This window comes from Mus pahari, chromosome 3 (genome assembly GCF_900095145.1).
Source record: "Mus pahari chromosome 3, PAHARI_EIJ_v1.1, whole genome shotgun sequence".
NCBI classification, from domain to species: domain Eukaryota; kingdom Metazoa; phylum Chordata; class Mammalia; order Rodentia; family Muridae; genus Mus; species Mus pahari.
In genome coordinates, this window is record NC_034592.1 from 35,960,430 (window position 1) to 35,979,560 (window position 19,131).

Here is a 19,131-nt window from a genome sequence, read left to right on the forward strand (position 1 = left end):
ATGACTGACTAGGCCATCCTCTGCTACATATACAGCTAAAGCCACATGTTCCAACATGTGTTTTCTTTGATTGGTGGTTTAGTTCCAAGGAGCCGTGGGTGTACTGGTTAGTTCATATTGATGTTCCTTCTATGGGGCTGCAAATCCCTTCAGCTCCTTGGGTACTTTCTCTAGCTCCTTCAATGGGGAGCTGTGCTCCATCCAGTGGATGACTGTGAGCATCCACTTCTGTATTTGCCAGACACTGGTAGAGCCTCTCAGAAGACAGCTTTGTCAGGATCCTGTCAGCAGGCTCTTGTTGACATCCTCCATAGTGTCTGGGTTTGGTGGTTGTTTATGGGATGGATCGCCAAGTGAGGCAGTCTCTGGATGGTCAATTCTTCAGTCTCTGCTCTGAACTTTGTCTCTGCCACTCCTTCAATGGCTATTTTGTTCCTCCTTCTAATAAGTATTCTGAGCTTCTGGGCTAATATCCACTTATCAGTGAGTGCATATCATGTGTGTTCTTTTGTGATTGGGTTACCTCACTTAGGATGATATCCTCCAGATCCATCCATCTGTTTAAGAATTTCATAAATTCATTGTTTTTAATAGCTGAGTAGTACTCCATTGTGTAAATGTACCACATTTTCTGTATCCATTCCTCTGTTTAGCGACATGTGGGTTCTTTCCAGCTTCTGGCTATTATAAATAAGGCTGCTATTAGTATAGTGGAGCATGTGTCTTTACTCTATGTTGGAGCATCTTCTGGGTATATGCCCAGGAGTGATATTGCTGGATCTTCCTGTAGAACTATGTACAATTTTATGAGGAACTGCCAAATTAATTTCCAGAATGGTTGTACCAGCTTGCAGTCCCACCAGCAATAGAAGAGTGTTCCACATCCTTACCAGCATCTGCTGTCATCTGAGGTTTTGATCTTAGCCATTCTGACTAGTGTGAGGTGGAATCTCAGGGTTGTTTTGATTTGCATTTCCCTGATGATTAAGGATATGGAACAATTTTTTAGGTGCTTCTCAGCCATTCCGTATTCCTAAGTTGAGAATTCTTTATTTAGCTCTGTACCCCATTTTTAATAGGGTTACTTGGTTTTCTGGTCCAACTTCTTGAGTTCCTTATATATATTGGATATTAGCCCCCTGTTGGATTTAGGATTGGTAAAGATCTTTTCCCAATCTGTGGGTTGCCTTTTTGTCTTATTGATAGTGTCCTTTACCTTACAGAAGCTTTGCAATTTTATGAGACCCCATTTGTCGGTTCTTGATCTTAAGGGAAGGGGTCAGAGCTTTCTAGGGTGGCCTGGGATTCATGGGAATTTTGTGACCTAATCTTGGGGCAAACTCGGGGATTGGTGGGGTGCTGTGGCATGATCCTGGGCCAAACTCGGGGTTCGTAGAATTTCATGCTCAGGGATAGGTGGATTTCTTTTTCTTGGCCCTGGTCTCAGGCATGTGGTAAAGTCAGAGGCAGGGTGTTCTTTCCTTGGCCCTTTTATCCTACATATATGACATGGAGTTTCTGTTCTGGTCCTGTCTATATGCTGTTCTGTATTCCATTTTACTTTGAGAGCCATCTCTCTTCTTAGATTAGGGAAATTTTTCTTCTGATTTATTGAAAATATTTCTGTGCCTTTCACATGGCTCTCTTTACTTTTGTATATGTATTATTCATAAGTTTGGTCTTTTTTTCAGTTTCCTAGAGTATATTTTCTAGTCTTGGAGTTTTTCTGGATTGGATTTTTTTTTCAACTGAGTGATACAGTTCCTCTAACTTGTCTTCAGTACCTGATACACTGTCTGTCTTCCCCTTCATCCAGTCTATTGGGGGGAGCTTTCTTCTGAATTTTTCACTTCCAGTTTCACTTCCTTTTGCCTTTGATTTGAAGTTTCTCTTTATTAAATTCTGCTTTCATTTATTGAATTATTTTTATTTCATTCAACTTTTTTATGTTTTTGCAGTCTTCATTCCAATATTTTTTTCCTAATCTCTTTGAATTCTTTGACCATGTTTATCATTTGTCTTGTCAGGGTTTCTGTTCCTGCACAAACATCATGACCGAGAAGCAAGTTGGGGAGGAAAGGGTTTATCCAGCTTACACTTCCACATTGCTGTTGATCACCAAAGGATGTCAGGACTGGAACTCAAGCAGGGCAGGAAGCAGGAGCTGATGCAGAGGCCATGGACAGATGTTACTTACTGGCTTGCTTCCCCCCGGCTTGTTCAACCTGCTCTCTTATAGAACCAAGACTACCATCCCAGAGATGGCACCACCCACAAGGGGACCTCCCCCCTTGATCACTAATTGAGAAAATGCCTTACAGCTGGATCTTGTGGCAGCATTTCCCCAACTGAAGCTCGTTTCTCTGTGATAACTCCAGCCTGTGTCAAGTTGACACAAAACTGGCCAGTACATCATTGCTATTCTTAATTTCATTGTCTTATGGTCATCTAAGTTGCTTTCCTGAGGAACATGACTTTGGAGTGCTGATTTGGGCAGAGACTTATGGTTTGGTTATTTATACTTATGCATTTACGATGGAACCTTGGAATCAGGAGTTAGGTCAGTAGCGTTTCTTTGTATGGAATCTTATCTCTTTTTTGGAGTGGGAGATTGAAGCTATTTCCTGTTTATTCCAGTTTGTCAGGTAATTGACTAGCTGTATGAAGTTTAGGGTTCCGTCTTGGATAATTCAATATTAATGTTCAAATGGGGTATCAGAAGAAGTCCTGCTTCGACTCAAGCTAAGTGAGGCTTCTGATCCCAGAAGACTTTATGTAAAGTTAGAAGATTCCTACAGACAATTTTCAGGAGTCTGGGTAGGTACTCAAACTTTTCCTCACACAAAGGTGGCTGATGGAGTTGGCAATGGGAGTCTAGGATCCTTCTCACAAGAGGAGGAGCAGGAGATAAAGACCACAAAGCAAGTAGATACTGAAGGGGCAAGAAGGGAAGATCAAGTCACACATAAACGCAGGGTTGAATTTCAAATGTCTAGTGAGCCTCACTGAAGAGGAGCAGTCCTTGGTCAGTGGGATGGACGGAGTTGGCTTCAGAGGTCTGGTGTCTGCCTAGAGAAGAGGGGCAAGTGTTTACAGTGGGCATTGAACATTCAGTGAGGATGGATGGGACTAGCAGCATGAGGTGGAACTCTGTATCTGAAAGGGGATGTCAAAAGAGAGAGGCACAGGAGGACAGGCAGGAGACTTGTTCTTTACCCAAGGTGCATGTGTTGGTCTAGTGAGCATTACTAGAAAGAGGTAGTCCTCAGTCATCGAAGTGGTTGGAGTTAATGGCCTTACTCCTCTAGTGTCTGGAAAGGGGTTGCTGTACAGGATGCAGAAAGGCAGGCATGAGGGACAAAGTGCTCTAAGAAGTTTCATGGTTCTATATTCAAATTTTTATGGAGCTTCTATACTGTAGTCCTTAATCACTGTACTGATAGGAGTAATGCATGAGAGTTCTGTCATCAGTACTTCTAATAATTGTGTCTTTTATTGTTTTGATAATAACCATTTTGACTGTGAAGATGATACATCATTGTAGTTTGCTTTTTTTCTTGTGTATTTTAGTTATTTTATTTTACTATTTTCAAATAATTGATTTGTGGTTTTCTTTCTTGTGGTTATGAATGGTCTGCTTGCTTTTATTGTTTTTCTGTCTTTTAATTTGATGTGACACAGAATCGGATACCTCTTCGTATCAAATCCTGCTTCTGTCTATCTATGACCGTGTCTCTCTCATCAGCATCTCATCCCACTAGCATTGGGCTTCCAATCCTACTGTGCTGCTGGAGTGGCTCGTACCCTGGCACCAGGCATCTCCTGGCTGTCAGGGGCAGGTGACATATTTCAGTTATTACTTCACTGAAAGGCAGCTTTCTTCCACAGATATTCTACTTCTTTGTTTTCTTAAATTTGCCCTTCTAAAGTGTGCTTATAATCTAAATATTGCAGCTTTTTACAGTTTATTCGTTTTAAGCTGTTCATATCCCACTTGCCCCTTACATATTGATATTTGCAGATTCTGTACTTAGTTGTTTTCCTCCTATATTCCACTTTTTGTCGAATCAACTCACACGTAACCTGTTGATTGCCAGATTACCATTTCAGCCTTTCTCATGTAGACATGGTAGCAGTAGTGGGTAACCTTGTCAAGGTGACTAGATTAAGAATCACCGTGGAAACACATTTTTGGGTGTGTCAGAAGAGTCTTACTAGCAGATTCTAACTTACAAGAAAAGACCCACCATGAATGAGGACAGCAGCATGCCCTGGGTTAGAGATTGGGGTTCCGGACTGACTATGGAGGAGAAAGTGAATAGAACACTCATCCTTTCTCTTTCTCTCCTGTTTGGATACAATGTGGCCAGTGGCTATGATTGTCTGCTTTCCCAAACTATAAGCAAAGGAAATCCCTCCTTAAACTGCTCTTGTCAAGCTTTTTGTCTCAGCAATAAGAAACATAACATTTGAGCATTTCAAAATCAGTACAACATAGCATCCCTGCTCCCAATTTTATCCCTTTTGTGTATTTCATTTGATTTTTTGACATGGTGTTAACAAAGTCAAGCAAACAAGTTTGTCTTATTAAGATTTATAAAGTCCAAAGTTGTAAATTATATAGCACCATTCCATATCCAGAACTGTGTGACCCATGAACAGGTGTGGCAAAGGCACATGCATTTCATAGTTATAGGTTCTGTTGAAGGCACGTGCCTTTCATAGTTATAGGTCCTTGGGATGCTGGATGGTGCTTCAAGCAACAACTGTCTGTCAATTAAAATTAGTGCTCCACCTCTACTCCACCTTGCTACCTCTGCAGTTACCTTCGTGATACATCAAAGAACCTTTTTTTACTCAGAAAGTAAGCATGGGAAATTATAGGCAGCTGCATCTCCTTACTTTCAGCAACAGAAATTGCTCTTCTCTGGTGTGGTCAGACCTTTCTGGTAATTTCATCCCTGAGGTCATCCACCGCCTCTTGTTGGTTCACCGGAAACTTTCCCTTATATTTGTTATATTTCCACATGTTGTCCCATCTGAGTATACTATCTTATTTTCTGCTTGAGTTCTGATTAGTAAAACCTGTAAGGTCACAATTATTTGCCATTATTTTTCTGAAGTTCTTGTGTAAAGTGTACCCATTCCTTTTATTCTCACTTCGAAAGTCCTGCTTGAAGCAATCAATAACAACTAGGAAATTTAAAAAAAAAAAATGTGTAATTTAAAAGAATTGATGTCAAAGTAAGCTATTTAGCAAGAGTTGATAACCCCTGACAAATTGACTATATGATCAATTTGACTATATGATCAGCTAGATTGAATTTGATTTCATAATTCTCTGGTTAGCTCATGAGTGTGCATCTTGATGCATGCTTCTGTTTTCTGATCTAAAGGATTATATATTTTCATTTTATTAATATAGATATTTTTATTGTAACAGATTTAAATGGAATCCTAATATAAAAGAAATTAAAGTTCTAGTTTAAAAAGGGTTAACACCTAAACTGTAACAGAAAGATTACTTCTCAGTATCTACTGGCAGTGTTTGTGAACTGATCGTCTGCCTCCTTTTCTCTGGCTCTGCTACCATCCTGGCCCAGTGCTGAATTGGCACATGGACATATCCTCACTTGATCTTAGCCATGATGCATTAATAAGTAGGCTACTCCATTTTACTCATGGAAGCGTGTCATGCTCAAATTCACCACCATATTCAAGCACTGCTTATAATGAGATCCTGGCTTCCATTCCATCAATGCAGAATGGTTTCTCAAGAAAGATTCTTTCTTGTTTCAAAGGCATCTGTAATTTCCATCTGCCATGGAGATTAATTTATTCTAAATTTTTATCCTCAAAGAGATTTGCTGAATGAAACACGGAAAATAACTACTTTGTCAGAAGAATACTGTATACTAATGTAAACTAAATGTCTTTCTCAGATAAATATGAGTTCCCCTCACCCTTTTATCAATTATATCTATAACTAGACATACTGAACTTGTATTTAGCCAAAAAGTATTTAGGTAAAAGTATTATCGGATATGAAGGTAAAGATTTACCTTCATATACTATAAATGACATCTTTATTTTCCATTTAATTTCATTCTAAGGCAAATTCTTTAAATTTTTTCTACATCTATTCTACTAAATCTTTGTTATTTTTACAGTTGAACTTTTCTTCTTCCTTATTAATGGAAAATTATATTCATTTGGCTATACTTTTCAATGAATGCCTTTTCATTGGTCACAAAAGAATTCTGATAGCTGATTGCCCTTGAAGATGGAGTCACAGATCTGTGTGGTCACTCAAACAGTAAAAAGACATTTGACTTTTGGATTATTTAGCTCTGTTTTGCCATCTTGGTGACAAGGAGACTTTTAAGTTTATTAATTTTGTGTATTTATATGTATGTGTTCTGTATATGTATGGACACATATGGCACAGGGAGCTCTGGGCTACATTTTAAACTAGCATTACAATTTGTCAATCTAGTAGGCATTATGTAATTGATACTTGTTTTGAAGGCAAAGATGGAAGATTGAGGGGTTTATAGAGAGATGCTGTGGCCAGACACTGTAGGGCAGGATTACAATCTCTGCAAAGAGGCCCTGAACAGACTCGTTTCATGCACCTTTGAAAGTAAAGCATCAGTTTCAATGGAAACCCCAGAAGATGCCACAATCATAGACATCTGCCAAAGAGAGCTGGAGGTTGGAGGGGAGGCAGCCTAAGTCTGTGAGAGAAGTTGTGTGCACTACAGGCAGAGCTGGCGAGGTAAGGACACCTGCTATTTGGAAACCCGATGATTGCATTATAAGCCCCAGAGCTCAGCCATGGAGATGCAGGAGCTGGTGCTTCCTGCTAGGTTTTGGGTGTGGTTTGACTTGATTATTCCTCTTTACTCACCTGTTCTTTCCCTTTGGGATAAGAACATTTACTCTGTGTCATTATATACTGAGAGTGTATAACCCGTTTTTCATCTTTTAATATTTTTATTAATTCTTTCAGAATTTAATACACATTTGATCATATTCACCCCCTCTCTCCCACCTCCTCTCAGGTCCACTCCCACCTGCCTACCCACCAAGCTTAATGCCCTCTTGACTTTTTTATTTTTAAAACACTAGTCCAATTTGTGCTGCTTAAATACTCTTGGAGTAGTGTTACTCCCAAATCATGATCATCACGCCCTTATACAAAATGGGCTCTCCATTCAGCAGCTATCAATTGCCAGTAATGCCTGAGCTAGGAGTGAGAATCATGCCTACCTTCCACGCACTATACTTGGATTTTATCCAGCTTATGCATGCTGTTATAACCACTGTGAGTTCCCTCTTGCAACTGCAGTTACACTGTTGTGTCTATAAATACCATGTTCTCTTTGGAAAACAGATTTATTGTTGTCTCCCAGTTCTGGCTCTTATACTCTTTCTGCCTCCTCCTCCACCCTGATCCCTGAGCTTTGGGAGGAGGGCTTGCTGCATATATGTTCCATGGAGGACTGAGCACTTCACAGTTTCCTGTTCTCTGACCATTTGTAAGCTTCTGTGTGATTCACCAGCTACTTCAAAAAGATGCTTCTCTGGTAAGGGCTGAGATAGCCACCAATCTATGGGCATAGCAATAAATCAATAGGAGTCTGTTGAATACTGTGTCCATTTAGCAGAATACAAGTAGTTGGTTCTCCTTTATTCCATATGATCTATGTAGCGACAGCTTCTTAGTCATAATATTGCTGTCAAGTATAGATTGCATCTTGTGAATAGAGCCTTAAATACAGTCAAAAAAAAAAAAAAAACCTTTGGTTACTCTTGGAACCATACTCTTGCACAATGAATATATCTTATTGACAAACCTTTAGCAAAAATAACTGAATGATAAAAGTATCCAAATTAGTAAAAGTCGGAGATTGTTACAGTGATCACTGAAGAAATTCAGAGAATTATAAGGACATACTTTAAAACTCTTTAATCCCATAAAATGGAAAAATCTATAAAAAACATAAACTTATACATGCCTTACCAAAATTATCTCAAGATTAAACAAACAATTTAAATAGACGTGTAGCAACCAATTAAGATAGCAGCAATAATGAAAAATCTCCCAGTTGGAGATGTGGAAAGATAACTCAGTGGTTAGGAATACTGATTCCTCTTCCAGGGTACCCAGCTTTGACTTCTAGCAGCCACATGGAGACAGACAACTATAACTCCAGTTTCACGGAATCCAGTGCCCTCTTCTGTTCTCCTCGTGCACTGTGTATACATGGTGTACAGACATGGCATACATGCAGACAAAATACTTAATTCATTTAAAATAGTAGTGGAATCTTTTAAAAAGGAAGGATGGATGGAAGAAAGGGGGAAAAAAAGAATCTTCTCAGCTTCTTTCAGCATCTGATATGTGGAGGGTTTTCCTTTCAGTTTATTTATATGGTGGCTTATATTGACTGATTTTTCTATTTCAAATCATCCCTGAATATATCATTTTGGTATGTTCTTGGATTCAGTTTGTGAGTATTTTATTGTCTATTTTTGCATCTATGTTCATGTAGTTCATAATTCTCTTTCTTTGTTGAGTCTTTGTATGGTTTGGGTATCGGGATGACAATGACCTCATAAAATAAATCTGGCAGTATTTCTTTTATATCTATTATATGGAATAGTTTGAGAAGTATGGGCTTTAGCTCTTCTCTGACAGTCTGCTAGAATTCTGCTCTGAAAGTTTCCGGCCTTGTGCTTTTTTGGTTGGAGGACTTTTAATGACTGCTTCAATTTCCTTTGGGTTACGGGTCTTTTAAAGTTATTTATCTGATTTTGATTTAACTATGACAATTGGTAACTCTTTAGAAAACTACCTGTTACTTTTAGATTTTTCAATTTTGTGTAGTACAGGTTTTAAAAGTAGAACCTGACAATGTTTTGGATTCCTCAATATCTGGTTTTGTTAATTAGGATGTTCTCTCTGTTTGTTTGTTTGTTTGTTTGTTTTTAGTTAATTTGGATAAGTGTTTGTCTATTCTGCTGTTTTTTTTTTCAAGGAACCAATTCTTTGTTTCATTGATTCTTTCTATTGTTCTTTCTGTTTCTGTTTTGTTGATTTCAGCCCTAAGTTTATTTCCTGCCATTTCCTCCTCTGTTATGCTTACTTCTTATTGTTCTAGAGCTTTTTGTAAGTTTCTAGTATGAGATCTCTCCAGTTTTTGTTTATTTAATGTAGGTACTTTGTGCTATAAAATTCCCCTTAGCACCACTTTCATTGTGTCCCATAAGTTTGTGTATGTTGTATACTTATTCACACTGAAATCTTGAAAGCCTTTAATTTCTTTCTTATTTCTTCCTTGACCCAGTTATCATTCAGTAAAGAGTTAATTCAGTTTCCATGAGAGTGTAGGCTTTCTTTTGTTTTTCTTGTTGTTGAATCAGTGATGGTCTGATAGTATATAGGGTGTTATTTTACTTTTTTTGTATCTGCTCAGACTTGTTTTGGGGCCCAGTCTGGTCAATTTTGGAGAAAGTTTGACGTGCTGAGAAGGTATATTCTTTTGTGTTTGGGTGAAATGTTCCGTAGATATCTGTTATGTCCATTTGGTTCATGCTGTCTGTAAGCTCCAAGGTTTCTCTGTTTAATTTTTGTCTGGATGACCTGTCATTGATGAGAGTGGGTACTGAAATCTCTCACTATTAATGTGTGAAAGTCAATGTGTGACTTAAGCTTAAATAGTGTTTCTTTTACAAACTTGGGTTCCCTTGCATTCAAGACTTTGATGTTAAGAATTGAAACATCATCTCCCGTGGATTTTTTTCTTTGAGTATGGAATTTTCTTCCTTATCTCTTTTGATTAATTTTGGTTTGAAGTCTAGTTTGTTAGATATTAGAATGGCTACACCAGCTTGCTCTTATGTCCATTTGCTTGTAAAAAAATCTTTTTCCAACCTTTTAGTCTGAGGTAATATCAAACTTTGGTGTCTAGGTATGTTTCTTGTATGTAGCAGAGGGGTGGATCCTCTTAGTCTGTGTCTTTTTATTAGGGAATTGAATCCATTGATATTGAGAGATATCAATAACCAATGATTGTTAATTCCTTTATTTTGGTGCAATGGCTGGCCTGTTCTTATCTCATGGAGAATCTCTGACTCAGAACTCCAAAATCTCTCCACCCAGCTTGCTAAGTTCCCTCTGGCTGGTGGTTACCACGCCAGCCCCATGTTCTAAAACTCCCATGGCCTTTTGTGTTACACTTCTGGCAAACCCAAGCTTTGCCACCATACCTTTCTCTTTGGAACCCAGTTGAGCTACAGCATGAAAGAAAACACCACACAAACTTAGTTCAGAAACAATGGTAACTCAATCGCTGGGTGCATCAACTAGAATCCTAGTCTTGTAAGCCATATTAATGGCTGCCTTTAATGTCTCCTAGAAGCTTAATTGTGTTGTATTTTTTATTTCATTCTAGGATTTGTTTGTTTGTTTGTTTCCTGACTTGTTTTTTTTTAGCCCATGTGATTCTTTACTTACTAGAGACTTGTCTGTTTATTTTCAGTTTTATTGCATTACAGTAGATAGGATGCATGAAGTTAATCATATCTTCTATATTTTTAAATGTTTGTTTTTTTCCCAATATGTAATCTATTTTAAATGATCTTTATTAGGCTAATGTTTAGAATGTATATTCTTTCTCTTTTCATAAAATGTTCTATAAATACCTTTTGTATTCATTTGATGTATGGTTCTATTTAATGATTTATTTATAAGTCTATGATTGTTTTTTCCGCATGTATGTAGAGAAAGTACTCTGTGCATGTCTGATACCTACAGAGGCCAGAAGAGGGTGTCAGATTCCTTGAAACTAGAGTTACGGGAGGTTGTCAGACACCTTGTATGTACTGGAAACTGAACAGGTCCTCTGGAAAGCCAACAAGCCCTATTAATTACTGACAAATCTCTCTATCCCTACATGATGCCATTTAATTCTGGAGTTTCTCTTTTTATTGTTTTTCTAATGGCCTGCTGTAGGAGTAAGTGGAGTATTAAAATCAGCTGTCCTTACCATGCTGGAGTTAATCTGTCTTCAAGCCTAGTAATATACTTTTTATGAAAATGGATGTGTTTGTATTTACAGTTGAATTTGGTTCCTGAGCTTGGTACATATGTGTTTAGGATTATAATATCCCCTTCTTGGCCCTGGTGTTCCCCTGTACTGGGGCATATAAAGTTTGCAAGACCGGGGGGCAGGGAGGGTATAGGGGACTTTGGGGATAGCATTTGAAATGTAAATGAAGTAAATACCTAATAAAAATTGAAAAAAAATAAAAATAAAAATATCTTAAAAAATCTAAAATAAAGAAAATTTAGATTGAAAAAAAAAAGGATTATAATGTCTACTTAGTTGATTGTTCCTTTAATTAGAATTAACTATTCTTCTTTATCTCTCAGCAATCCTTGGTTGCTGTAGTTCTTTGAGTAGGAAGGAGGCCTCTTGGACTTTGCCCATCCATGTTAGCATGTCTATTTTGATCTTGTTAGGCTCTTCTTTAGTCAGTCATGATGCTTCCTTCCTTCCTTTGGAAGTTTGCACTTGCCTTCTGGTACCATGAAAGCTAGTCCTCAGAAGGAAGCTTCAGGTCAGTTCCAGTTCCTGGTGTAGTATTATGACATTACAATGTTTAGTTAGGCCTCTGTTAGGATGATGGGGAGGAAAAATGAATTAGTATTTTAGGTAAATTTTGTCAACTGAGCAGTGAATATCATGAAATACAAGGATATATCATATTATGCCCTAGGTATTCTTCATGCTTATACCTTGCTTTGATTTCTAAGTTTTCTTTGAAAAGGGAACTGCATTCTGTAGCCCCTATATTACATTTTGGGTGATAAACATGGCAAGGATATGCTTAATGATCAGCTGTATTTATGATCTTTTAATATTTTAACTCAAGCATTTGTAAAATAATTTGTGTTTTGCAGGGGGTGGGAGGGAGAGACATGGTACAAAACTAGTCTTTGAGAAGTTACTGAACTCAAAGCAGAAGTTCTCAAGGATTTCTGTCTGTTATAATGTCTACTGAATCCCCTGTGCTTACAGGGCTTGCCTTCTTTTCAGAGAGACAAATAGGACTATGATAAACAGTAAAATGTATGTATGCTAGATAATAATAGCACTTGGGTGAAAGTCTATGTGAATTATACCATAACTGAGTAGGTGGTGAAGTTGCCTCAGTTCTCTGGCACTAGTTTCATTCTATAATAAAAATACTAAGCCAGGAGGTGGTGGCGCACGCCTTTTATCCCAGCACTTGGGAGGCAGAGGCAGGCGGATTTCTGAGTTCGAGGCCAGCCTGGTCTACAAAGTGGGTTCCAGGACAGCCAGGGAAACCCTGTCTTGGAAATTATATATATATATATATATATATATATATATATATATAGCACTTGCCTTGTACTGAAGATTCAATGACTTAACAGATGCATGTGTAAAGTGTCCAACATGATTCTAGATGATAACATAATCCTAATATTCATGTATTCAGCTGTTTAGCACTGTAGCCAATATCTTTGCTTCACTCAGAATTCCTTTCATAAAGAAGGATATTTTCTCCCATAGCTTGAAACTGCATTGTCTGGTACACCTTGGCTATGTTTAGACCCTTTTGACTTCTTTGTGTGTTTGTTTTTGTGCATAAGATAGGGGCACCTTTAGCCAAAGCGTATTTCAAACTCATTTTGTATACGAGATTGACTTTGAAATCTCAAGCCTCCCAGATATTGTTGCACCCCGCTTCCTTTGCATCTTTTGTTTATATGCACTAATTTCTAGTATTCATTTTTAAGTGTTTTTATTTTATTTTTATTTTTTATTAAACTAATAAAATTTATTTTAAAATATACAACACAGTATTGACATTTTTAAGCCATCAAAATAATTTATAATAGTCAAATGCCTCTTAAATATACATGATATCCTCTGAAGCTAAAAGTAATATGCACTCAACCAGTTTTTAAAATCTATTTGGAACATTAAACATGATAGAAGTAGGAAAAAATCTCTTATGAAATCCTCTATGAAAGGAAATTGTGACAAATTCCTGATTAGACAGAAACCATTCCATCTACAAGGGAGAATATTCAGCATAATGTGGCTTCAAAGGATGAATTGGGTAGTGTTCCTTCTGTTTCTATTTTGTGGAATAGTTTGAAGAATATTGGTATTAGGTCTTCTTTGAAGGTCTGATAGAACTCTGCACTAAACCCATCTAATCCCGGGCATTTTTTGGTTGGAAGACTTTTAATGCCTGCTTCTATTTCTTTAGGGGATATGGGGCTATTTAGATAGTTTACCTGATCCTGACTTAACTTTGGCACCTGGTATATATCTAGAAAATTGTCCATTTCATGCAGATTTTCCCATTTTGTTGAGTATAGGCTTTTTCCTGTTTCTGCTGTTATATCTCCCTTTTCATTTCTGATTTTGTTAATTTGGATACTGTCTCTTTGTCCTCTGGTTAGTCTGTTTAAGATTTAATCTATCTTGTTGATTTTTCTCAAAGAACCAGATCCTGGTTTGGTTGATTCTTGGTATAGTTCCTTCTGTTTCTACATGGTTGATTTCAGCCCTGAGTTTGGTTATTCCCTGCCTGTTACTCCTTTTGGGTGTATTTGCTTCTTTTTGTTCTAGTCCTTTCAGGTGTGTTGTTAAGCTTATAGTGTATGCTCGCTCCAGTTTCTTTTTGGAGGCACTCAGAGCTGAGTTTTCCTCTTAGCACTGCTTTCATAGTGTCCCATAAGTTTGGGTATGTTGTGCCTTCATTTTCATTAAATTCTAAAGAGTCTTTTAATTTCTTTATTTCTTCCTTGACCTTATCATCAAGTAGGGCATTGTTCAGCTTTCATATGTATATGGACTTTCTGGGTTTTGTTGCTATTGAAAAACCAGTCTTAGTCCATGGTGATCTGATAGAATGCATGGGATTATTTCAGTCTTCTTGTATCTCTTGAGGCCTGTTTTGTGACTGAATAATATAGTCAGTTTTGGAAAAGGTATCATGAAGTGCTGCAAAGAAGGTATATTCTTTTGTTTTAGGATGGAATGTTCTATAGATATCTGTTATATCTGTTTGGTCCATTATTTCGGTTAGTTTCGATGTGTCTCTGTTTAGTTTCTGTTTCCATGATCTGTCCATTGATGAGAGTGGGGTGTTGAAGTCTCCCACTATTATTTTGTGAGGTGCAATATATACTTTGAGCTTTAGTAGGGTTTCTTTTATGAATTAGGTGCCCTTGAATTTGGAGCATAGATGTTCAGAGTTAAGAGTTCTTGGTAGATTTTTCCTTTAATGTGTTGATTATATTTGATATTACAATGGTTACTCCAGCTTGTTTCTTGGAACTATTTTCTTGGAAAATTGTTTTCCAGCCCTTTCCTCTGAGTTGGTGTCTTTATTTGACACTGAGGTGTGTTTTCTATATGCAGCAAAATGCTGGGTCCTGTTTACCTATCCAGTCTGTTATTCTGTCTTTTTATTGAGAAATTGAGTCTGTTGATATTAAGAGATATTAAGGAATAGTGATTGTTGCTTCCTGTTATTTTTGATGTTATTTTTATGTTTGTGTGGTTATCTTCTTTGGAGTTTGTTGAAAGAGGATTACATTCTTGCTTTTTCCAGGGTGAAGTTTCCCTCCTTGTGATGATTTTTTCCCAGCTATTATCTTTCCTTTGTAAGGCTAGATTTGTGGAAAGATATGGTGTGAATTTGATTTTGTCATGGACTACTTTGGTTTCTCCATCTATGGCAATTGAGAGTTTTGCTGGGTATAGTAGCCTAGGCTGGCATTTGTGTTCTCTTAGGGTCTGTATGAGATCTGCCCAGGATCTTTTAGCTTTCATAGTCTCTGGTGAGAAGTCTGGTGTAATTCTAATAGGTCTGCCTTTATATGTTACTTTACCTTTTTCCCTTATTGCTTCTAATATTCTTTCTTTGTTTTGTGCATTTGGTGTTTTGACTATTATGTGATGGGAGGAATTTCTTTTCTAGTCTAGTCTATTTGGAATTCTGTAGGCCTCTTGTATGTTTCTAGGCATCTCTTTCTTTAGGTTAGGGAAGTTTTCCTCTATAATTTTGTTGAAGATATTTACTGGCCCTTTGAGTTAGGAATCCTCGCTCTCTTCTATACCTATTATCCTTAGGTTTGGTCTTCTCATTGTGTCCTGGATTTCCTGGATGTTTTAAGTTAGGATCTTTTTGCATTTTGCATGTTCTTTGATTGTTGTGTCAATTTTTTCTATGGTACTTCTGCACCTGGGATTCTCTCTTCTATCTCTTGTATTCTGTTGGTGATGCTTGCATCTATAACTCCTGATCTCTTTCCTAGGTTTTCTATCTTCAGGATTGTTTCCCTTTGTGATTTCTTTATTGTTTCTATTTCCATTTTTAGATCCTAGATGGTTTTGTTCAATGCCTTTGCCTGTTTGGATGTGTTTTCCTGCAGTTCTTTAAGGGATTTTTGTGTTTCCTCTTTAAGGGCTTCAAGCTGTTTACCTGTGTTCTCCTGTATTTCTTTAAGGGAGTTATTTATATCCTTTTTAAAGTCCTCTATCATCAACATAAGATGTGATTTTAAATCCAAATCTTGCTTTTCCGGTGTGTTAGGGTATCCCGGGCTCACTGTGGTGGGAAAACTGGGTTCTGATGATGCCAAGTAGCCTTGGTTTCTGTTGCTTATGTTCTTGCCCTTGCCTCTCACCATCTGGTTATCTCTGGTGGGAACTGATCTTGCTGTCTCTGGATGTGGCTTGTCCCTCCTGCAAGCCTGTGTGCCAGAACTCCTGGGAGACCAGTTCTCTCAAGGAGGAATTTCAGTATGGACAGCTATAGCACAGGGTCTGCTCTGGGGTGCAGACGGAAACTGGAAGGATCCTGTCCCCAGCTTTTCCTTGGTTCCTGTGTTCTGATGGCTTAGAATGGATCCCTCTTGGGCCAAGAATTTGAGCAGAAGTGGTGGTCTTACCTGTGCTCACAGGCTTCTCAGCACTCCTGGGAGACCCACTCTTTCCTGGCGGTATTTGGGTAAGGAACACTGTGACACAGGATCAACTCCAGGCACAGACAGAAACGGGAAGCATTTCTTTCTTACTGATATAAATAAGCATTCTTTATTAATATATCCTGAAGATGTCTCATTATCATTTTACATTTCAAAAATCAAGCAAATAATCAAAACTTTATCCCTTACCTTATCACAAAGTTAAAGGTCTGACCAAAAATAGACATTTATGTCTGATTATCTACTAAAAATGAGTACAGTGTTAGAAGTGTTATCAATAGAAAGAAATGTAAACTCTTTCATATTAATGTTTTGTTATGGAAATGTTTTGAGTGAATTCAGTGAAGTCTCTAGTCCCCTGTTGACTTTTTTTTTTTTAACGTCTATGCAGTCCAAGATGTAGCCATAGCCCTCTACCACCCTTACCCTTGAAAAATAGACTGGTTCTGTGCCTTCTTAGTACTCCATGCTTTTCTCTGCCATGGCCAGGTCCATTAAATGTTAACTTGGCTATCTAACTCCTTACCCATCTCTTCCCATGTAGTATGCACCTTAAGATGTGGACTATGTTCTCCTAGTCTTTGGGTTTTCAATGGCCATCATAGTACTTAGCACAAACTTGGTATACCATGATACTGGTGCATAATTATGTAAACAGTGGAGATGTAGAAGATAATGGCTGGGGAGGGCAGTTCTCTATGTAGTCACTGACTCAAAAATCACCAGGCTATGGGCCAACTCAGCACCATTATTAGTAAGACAATTACCTGTGTGCTTATGGTTTTTAACTGGTCTAATGGTGTCCCTGTCCATTCAGAATGTGTGCTGGCCTACAAAGAGCTCACACTTCACCCTTTTAAGGAAATGAAAATATAATTTAAATAATGAATAAAATTTAATTTTGCCTCTCACCATGGCAAAAGTGGGTGCTTCAGCCATATTCTCAAAGTTCTTTCTATTCCAGAAGTTGGAAACCTAACCGCCTACAGAGGCCAGAATGGTGGAATGAAACAGGAAGCTGCTGAAGCGAGCTGGAAAGCCAAGCCCTTTCTGGAGGAGCAGCCACTGCTCTGTTCCAGATAACTGTGGCTGGCGAGGCAGAAATGTTGACTCACTCTTACCGCACTCACTGTCCAGTTTCTCAGGTAAAGAGGAATTGTCTTTTTCATTGAAGTCTTTTGGTTTAAATATTGTCAATTAATTTTCTGTTGTTGTTGTTGTTTATAAACCCAGTATAAGCAGACACTTTTATAAGTGGGGTTTGATCCGAAGACCTCCTGATTATAACCAGTATATTTCTTTATTTGTTAGAGACTTTATTTTCTTCAGGTTTGGCTTTTTATTGATTTGTCCTCTGAGTTACTTTATGCTTCGTGTTGGGCTTTTGAAGTTGCCTTTCCAGTCTTTAACTTGAGTACTTTGTGCTCAAATTCTCTTTGGTAAGCACATTTTTACACTCACTCTCAGCATTCCAATGAGTATCAATACCATGCAAAAATGATTCTCGTTCAAGACACTATATATGATCTCACACCTGGAGACATCACCACTCATTTTGTTTCTAATGTCTGAGCTTAAACACATTAAAAGATCATTTATTTCATGTAGCTTGTAAGGTTTAGAAGATCCCTCTAAAATATATGTAAAAGCACTCTCTTCATCTTGTTTCTTGAGAGAAGTTATTAGAAGTTTTATTAGACCACAGTTATGCAAGATCTAATTATGTTCTCTGGAGACTGACTGGATCTAAGTAGTCCTAGGGGTTTAGACATATGCCGAGACACTGTCTTGAATGAGTGTCTCATTGACGAGTTGCTACAATGTTTTCACTTCAAGGGTAACCTGATTTTCATTTAAAATGTTTTATACTTAAACACAATACCTAACCTTGTGATACTACAAGAAAACTTAGAAGAAATACTTAATGGCACTTGCCATACATCCAAAGGAGGGAATCAGTGTGTGGAAGAGAAATCTAAAAGAGCAGATAACAAAAGCAAAACCAAACTCATGAGGCTGCACCAAACTGGAGTGTTGTTTGCACTTTGTTTATTTGTATGAAAAAGAAAATAATCAAAAAGTAGAAGAGGCAACCTACAGAATGGAAAATGTATTTACCAGCTATACAAACTGGAAAAGCTTAATATGCAAAACCTATGTTTCTAAAACTATAGCAAAATAAGTAATCCAGTTTTAAAAGAAAAAATACTTTTTTTCAAAAGACTTAGAGAAATTCAAGTTGAAACCATAATGAGATGTCACTTCACTCCAACAAGCATGGATGTAATTGAAAAGACAAAAGATAACAATTGTTGCTGTTGATGTGGAAAATGAAAACCCTACATACAGCTGGTGAGAAAGTAAATTAGTATGACGATCCCCAAAGCAAAATCTAAAGTAGAGCTATTATCTGACACAGTAGCCTCATGATTGGGTATATATCCAAAGGATGGAATCGGTGTGTGGAAGAGATCTCCTTACTAATATATTGATTGTAGATACAAAGTGTGTGCATATGTATGTATAAGCAAATGAGTGCATATAAAGAAAATATTATACACACATACACATGAGGGTGGAATATAGTGCAGCCATTACAAATAATAAAGTTCTACCATTAGCAATAACCTGGAGGATATTACCTGAAATGCAAAAATTAGACAAAGACAAATACCACTTTATCTCACTCATTAGTGAAAACTAAATAAAAAAAATTTTTTTTTTACAGAAGTAAAAAATAGAATGGTAGTTCGTTGCCCATTGGCAGGGTTGGCTATGGAAAAAAAGGTTCTGAGAAAGATGTTAGTCAAATGAAACACGATTACAGATGGGATGGATAAATTTGAAGAGATCTATTGGGTAACTACATGATGACTAAGTGATTATTTTCAAAAATACTTTGGCCTTCATAAATTAACCTGCCTCTGAAGTAGCCAGAATTCCTACAAGGATAAAATGCAAAAACTACCACTCTTATCTTGTGTGTTTATATAAATGTGCACCAGGATTTATTATCACTATTCTTCATGATAATCTTCATAATACAGAAAAGCAAAAAACTAACAGAATAAATATGTAGAAATATA

At 37.4% G+C, this 19,131-nt stretch overlaps 1 protein-coding gene across 4 annotated transcripts in view; it reads left to right on the plus strand.

Annotated features, from left to right (window-relative positions):
* Positions 1–19,131, plus strand: part of Mbd5 (methyl-CpG binding domain protein 5) — a 334,829-nt gene that overhangs the window by 237,495 nt on the left and 78,203 nt on the right. For all 4 annotated transcript variants that reach the window (XM_029536364.1, XM_021192375.2, XM_029536363.1 and 1 more), the window contains one exon: positions 17,010–17,190. The gene's annotated coding sequence lies outside the window, so the exon portion shown is untranslated. The remainder of the gene's footprint in view (positions 1–17,009; positions 17,191–19,131) is intronic.